Source organism: Squalius cephalus (genome assembly GCF_949319135.1).
Source record: "Squalius cephalus genome assembly, chromosome: 5".
In the NCBI taxonomy this organism is placed as follows: Eukaryota; Metazoa; Chordata; class Actinopteri; order Cypriniformes; family Leuciscidae; genus Squalius; species Squalius cephalus.
Window position 1 is genome coordinate 30,283,786 of NC_137126.1, and position 7,326 is coordinate 30,291,111.

Genomic DNA, 7,326 nt, shown 5'->3' on the forward strand with positions numbered 1-7,326 from the left:
TGTGTTCTTTAGAGTTTTGTGTTTTTCTTTTTCTGTGATTCTTTTGTGAAGAGTCATATACATTTTTTGTCCATACAATGAAAATTAATGGGGTTAATGTTGTTTTGAACCATACTGACTTTTGATGAATGAAAAACTTTGAACAAAAAAATATCTTCTATGTTCTGCAGGGGGAAAAAAGTCATTCAGGTTTGGAGCGACATGAGGGTGAGCAAATAATTACAGAATTGTCTTTTTTTTAGGGGGAGCTGTCCCTTTAAGGGACAAAGTAAAGACCTGCATGTCTGGTCAATGGTACGGCATGGTCCAATACATCCAGTAAGATTTATATTTATTTCATTATGTTCCCCTCACTGAGCTTATTTCATCACTAGGACAGTATTTATCTGACAGAAGAGGAAAAACATAACGACTAGTGGAATTTATTGAATATGTGCACAGAGGTCACATAGAGGGCAGAAATATTTGTTTTAGACATTGATTTAAAGTAGCCATTGAGAATAAAGGGTCAAGTATAGTCTAGAATTCAGCAGCAAACACTAACAGTTGCTACATGGATGAAAGATTTTCTCATTTTCTCAGTCTAAAAGGGAAGAAAGAAAATATTGATATACTGAGAATGTGAATGGACCACCATGTGAATGGTGTGCGGATTTGTGGTGTACTTTTCAGCATAACAACATGATTGGTGCCAATGATGTGCTTTTTAGCAGATACTGCCCTTATATTCCTTAGCCTTTCTTTGAGTTACACAAAATGGCAAATATTTACATTTCTCTTAAATTCTTTACATTATAAAATGATTTACATGTGAATCAACAATTTAAATATAAAAAAGCCACAATATGAGCAGATGACCTACCGTATAAAAGTTTAAGGCAGGATTTGTTTTTAAATGTTTTTAGTCAGTAATAAATTATTTTTGAATAAAAATGTTTATCATTTTTATTTTATTAAAATCTTTTGTAACATTAGAAATGTCTTTACGGTCACTATTTTTGATTTAATACATACTTTCTGAAATAAAAGAATCGATTAGTTTTTGAATGTAAACATAATTATTGGTACTTTTCAGCAATTAACATTTTGCATACATCCCATTTTATTAATCACTTATTGATTACACTTAGGAGAGACAAAAATGGACAATTAAAAGCAAAACCTAAGTCTACTATTTGAAGTTCAGTAGTTTACTGACTCCAAACATTTGAACGGTACTATAGCTTCCCACATTAAACCATCTATTAATTGAGTGATGCCCTACAACTGTTCACTGTAAAAACTAAAGGAGCCTCAAATATCCTGTCGGATACTCAAGGAACTTAAAAATGTAATTGAAGTGCCTCAAAGCTCTTTCTCCTATAGTAGGGTTACTGGAGGAGCATTGACAATATTTGAGGTTCTTGCTGGAACTTATGGGATCCTTTAAGCACTTTGTATTTAGTTCAGAGGTTCTGGAGTCACCTTTTCATTACCATGAGACCTCGAAGTGCTTTGGGGGAAAATAGAGGAACTTGAATGTGATAAAAGGGTTATTGGAAGATCTTTTAACATTTAAGTGGTAACTTCCTGGAGGATCTCATATGTTAAAGCCAGCATCTGGAGGAACCCAATGGTTCAGTGAGGCCAGAATGATATTATTATTATCCTATTATTACTTAAGTTTGATTCAGTATACACCCAGGTGAAAAATACGTAGGCTACTATTAAAAATGTACTTGAGTGTGTTTTTAGTAGGCCTTCAATACAAATATAACCTACTTTAATGCATTTTAATATATTTAACAGTAGCCTACGTCTTTTTCACCTGGGTAGCTTACATTTATTTAGTATAGGATATAGATTAATTTAAACCTTAAACAACAACACTAAATAATAATAATATTAATAATAAAAATTCATTAATTATTGAATAAATAATAGTAATAAAATAATATTTTTTACTTCTTCATAAATGATTATTTGAAGAAGAAGAACCAGGAGGATAAAGGTTTTATTCAGTCACGAAACTGCTGCTATTCCTCTGCTGTCGTCGCTTCAGTGATGCTCGCGCTGCTCGCGCTCAACAAAGCTCAGCTGATCGTTATCGAGTTTGAAAGTAACGGCTCCTCTCATCAAAGCCTGCCGCATCTTCCGCCGTTTGTTCGGCTCTCCGTTACAAGGTTTGTAAACTCGCCAAAGAAATATAAATACTCACTATATATTCAAACACACATATATATATAAACTAAATTTATTATACATTACTACGTTTTTACAGTGTTTACCACTCGTTTATTGTACAGTATCTGGTATGAAGGTTTTAGCCGCGATGCTAACTACGTTGATCTAATGAACAAATGGAAATTATTGACTTATTGTCTTAGATTGATTTAAAGTTAGTCATTCAATTCAACATATTCTGTACAACGGTGTCTTCAAATTGCTGATATACAGCCTAACTAATTTAGCTGATTCCTGCTGTCGTCATTGGCGTTTGTTATGAATAACAAAAGCAGGTTAATATAGTTTGGTCTGTTTTTGTTTAGATTAACGATAACTTTACTTACTACAGGTGCCCTCATTCTCTCAAATACCATTTTGAATCCATTTAATGGTCAATAAATATTATGTTGTGAATAATCAGCTTTGTTATTTTGTTTCCCCAGAACAATGTTTCAGTGGCAACATTGAATTACAGTAAGTACCTGCACCACATGCAAGAACTTTATTACTATGAACTCTGTGTGCAATTGTATTGTTTGACTGTGTACTTGTTTTTTAATCAGTTATTCTCTGAAAATCTTCTTCCCTCATGCTCTCAAATCTCATTCATGTTACATTCATGTAATATCACAGGTTTGGAGCCAGTAATGCTATGCATTTTTTATAGGCTATACCTTAATCATATGCATTTGAATATAAGACATTTGAACCCTGGATTATAACTTCAAGTTTGGTCTTTTTCAACAAAAAAAGGAAAAAGCTATTAAATGGCTTCATAAGACTTGCAACACAAACCATAACACATGAGTTGTGAATTCATTGATTATTTTCAGGATCTTTTCTGGGACATTTTTGGAGCTTAACCATTTTTACATAAATTGTTGCATTGAATTGAACTAGACAAGTGTGCATAAGAATGGTTTAATGAATGATTTACACAATTTTTTTCTGCTTGTGTTTCATGCAGTGAAATTGAACGGTGACAGGGGTTGCATTATGCCTGAGATCTGCTTTTGGGTTCCACAGACAGAAAGTCAAACAGGTTTGGAACGTCACAAGGCTGAGGAAATTATTTAAATTTCACAACTATCACTTTAATAACCTTACTAACAGTAAATTTTGTACTTTGCAGGGACCTCGGTAAGCTGAAATACAAGTTTGAAGTTTGAACAAGAATAAAAATCCTCCTGTAGACCTGAAAATCATTGAAGTGCCTGGACCATCCACCAGAAAAGAGGAAAAACAAACAGAAAAAGAAGCTGATGCACCTTTTCTAACTCGTTAAGTACCTCACATGTCCCTTGTGAAGATTTTATAATTGATTGCATTTTATGTTGCAGCGAGTAAATGTGCGGTCACATTTGTGAATTTCGTGAAATTACACAGGCAAAAAGGTCCATTGACCATTGTCAGCAGTGTAGCAATGTAATGTATGAAGCACCACACAAAATTGCTGATCGTGTGGATTCTTATTGAAATGACTGAATTCACCAGTGAACATTCACAGAACAACAGATAATTTGACTGCACCTTAACTCTGTTCAAATGGAAAATGTTTTCTGCTTGTTGTGACATAAGGAATACTGTTTCCGGGTCGAAGCCTCTACTTCTACTTCCTCTATCTTGTTTCTAGTGAGAATACTCAACCATTTATGGGAACTGTTGATTCAAGTCACACATTTAAGCTTTTCAAAAGCCATAGTGCACATTATAGTCTCCAGTCTCACGGCATCCCAGACTTCAACATTTTATGATTCAAAATAGCTGAATAACTAACCATCTGAGATTTCGGAATAGAGATAAAGGTTAGGATCATAATTTTCAGGAATATTACAGATCAATGAGTGCATATTAGCACTGTTTGTTTGTTTTTGGCATCTGAGAGAGCTTTTGGACTTGGAAACAGTAGCGTCAGACTTAAGCGAACTGAAACACGTTTTAAAATTAAGTGAAGATGGACATTTTTAATTAGTCAATTTTAATTTTTTACATTGATTTATTACATGGAACATGTGTTTTCTATGCATTTTGTTGAGATGTCTTTTCTTGTGTCGCCTATTGTATACACATGGTTGATTATTCATGTTACTTATGTATTATACAAAATTTTTTGTGTGTATTCATTGATATTAATCTATTACTAGCTTTTTTCCCCAAGTGCATTGAAGTGTATGTATTAAAATGGATCTAAAATATGTAATAAACAATTCTTATTTTGTATTTGGTTCAGTTTGTTTATTATAATAGAAGTTTATGGTAACCATACAACATGAAATTAATTTAATACAAATAAAAAAAAAATAGAAATTTGGTTCCTGGAGGCACCCACAGTGGTTCCACACAGTGCTTCATATAAGAGTTCCTCAGGAAACTTGTGTGGTTCCTCAGAGAACCACCCCTTTTTAAAGGGTTCCAAGAGGATCTACAGACGGTTCTGCCCGGTTGTGGCAAAGTGAAGAACCCCAAAAGGTTCCTCCAGGCACCTTTAATTTTTACAGTGTTGATGTGTTTGTTTTCTAGGTGTAGAAAAAATAATGTTGAAAATGTTTCCTAAGCTTATTTTAGTAAAAAAAAAAAAAAAAAAATCTACGTTTTAGGAATCTACTATACAACCATCCTTTTTATATTATACTTTCTGTTGTGCACATTTAGATCTATCAAGTGGAGACTAAGAGCAAGCGCAAAAGGTAAGGTTAACCTAAATTGAATGGCATCTCTATTTTCTTGAGTTAACATAGAAATAATTATAGTCCATCTTGTTTTGTTTTGTTTGTTTTAGTCTGAAATTGATAAAAGCAGCTGACTTCATTCTCTGTGCGAGAGATTAGAACTTTCTATAATTTCATAATAAAACATTTTTTTAACATCACTATCTATGACTAATAAAGACAGATATTCTGTTAATTAGCATTTATCTTTCCTCCTGTGTATTCCACTGAGGAGCGATTAAATATCCTGTACCTGTTCATCATCTAATGGACTAAAAGATCCATTAGCTTTCAAAGGAAATAACATGTTGTGACGAGCAGGATGGGGTTGAGAGCCATGGGAACGCAGCGAGGCTGGTGGCTTGAGCGTTAATGAGCGACACCTGTGAGTCATACCAGTCTTGATTCCCATGGAGGAGCTTCAGAAGGATAAAAGGAGGAGTGACGACAGAGAGAACCAGACCTGGACTTTGTTTTGTTTTAGTTTATGCGGAAGTTGTCCGTGAGGGGTTGCCGCTTTACTTTCATTTTGTTGTTTATGTTTATATTTATATTTTAATTATTCAAATTTGGCTCAAATGAGCTCTCTGGCAGAAATTATATCGATCTAGGTACGTTCACACCACACCTTACCTCCGACGTTAAAAACTTAGGATTTTCTCTCAACATTAGTCTTAAATTGAGCAAAGAAATCAATGCCACAATCAGCACCAGTTTTTACCACCTACGCCGGTTAGTCAAGTCAAGTCATCTTCATTTATATAGCGCATTTAACAATGTAGATTGTTCCAAAGCGAGTTCAGTCTATTGGTATGCGCGTTTGAATATGTGCACAGGTTTGTAATTCCCTACAAACCAAGCCTTAAAAAACTACTTGTCTGGCCTTAACATTTTTGATACAGAATTGTATCACTTCGGGGTAGATACGCGAACCAAATTTTCCCGACAACGCTTTATCTGTAGAGTGGTAAAGGGATCCTCCATAAGGAGAAACTAGTTGGCACTTTAGCACCCCGCTATGACATCGGGTCCAGGCGCAGGTCCTTCATCAGATCTGGATACAGCCTGGATCTGGCAGGCTGCGGGAAAACCTCGGGATAAACAAAAACACTAAAATTAGCGTAGATGCCATTCTTCTTATGATGTAACGAGTACATCAGGATTTATAGGAAGTGTTCCCGGTTCCGGCTGGCCTGATCTATGCAGCCTAACATTGAATTATAGAAGTCTATAATGTGTTATGTGTATGCTAGGTCAAAGAGATGTGTTTTTAGTCTAGCTTTGAACTGACCGAGTGTGCCTGCTTCCCGGACAACGGTAGGAAGACTGTTCCAAAGTTTTGGTGCTAAATAGGAAAAGGCTCTACCGCCAGCAGTTGATTTGGATATTCTAGGTATTATCAACTGGCCAGAGTTTTGAGATCGCAATAGACGTGAAGGACTATAATGCGTTAAGAGCTCGCTCAAGCACTGCGGAGCTAAACCATTTAGTGCTTTGTAAGTAATCAGCAATATTTTTAAATTTATACAATGTTTAATTGGGAGCCAATGCAGTGTTGACAGAACCGGGCTGATATGGTCATACTTCCTGGTTCTGGTAAGAACTCGAGCTGCTGCGTTGGACCAGCTGTAGTTTGTTTATTAAGTGTGCAGGGCAACCACCCAGTAGAGCATTACAATAATCTAGCCTTGAGGTCATGAACGCATGAACTAATTGTTCCGCAAAGTGACGGACAGGGGGATATAAAAATGCTGCTCGCAGATCCACCCTAAAAACAGTGGAAACGGGCAAACTGTCCTCATGTCATCAGTTCATGGGTTCATCAGCATCCAGCCACCCTATCCATTCTGATACAACACAATCATCAAGATTAGCTGGTCAAGGCTAAATAACGACTAAAACAAAGGAAGTTTACTTCTCACTTCCAAGATGATGCAAATATGTTCTGCCCTCAAATACCCTTCCATCCCTCTACAAATGAAAGAGAAGCAAATGCGACATTGACATTACAATAAACAGTGCTTGTGAGCAGAGCTAGGCTTGGCTCTTTATATGAAACTAATAGTGGCCTGAGGCTGCTAGCAAAAATAGAACAAGGAAATATAGAAGATGCAAGAAAAAGAGAAACCTGGTGAGTTCCTTCAATCTGGTAGGGGTATGGGGATGATTAGTGGGGGAAGGAGAGGGATATATCAAGGATGCCAACAAAGTTTATGCATTCTGAAAATGGAAATTAATATTAACGGAGAAGAAAAAAAGGTCACTGCAAATGAGTCTGTGAACATTTTTAAATTACATCTGGATAATTTTACAGATGGAATTTGATATTTTATTTTCTGTTGTTATTATGAAGTGGATGCACTGGTCTGTTAAACCCTACATTATGGGGACAAAATTTCCCCACAAAGATGGC

The 7,326-nt window shown here is 35.6% G+C and overlaps 1 long non-coding RNA gene across 1 annotated transcript; it reads left to right on the forward strand.

Annotated features, from left to right (window-relative positions):
- The first annotated feature begins 2,644 nt into the window (after nt 1-2,644).
- On the forward strand, nt 2,645-3,452 carry LOC307159360. Its single transcript, XR_013821366.1, has 3 exons — nt 2,645-2,679; nt 3,173-3,247; nt 3,338-3,452. It is a non-coding gene; the product is annotated as an uncharacterized lncRNA (long non-coding RNA).
- Nucleotides 3,453-7,326: the final 3,874 nt, after the last annotated feature.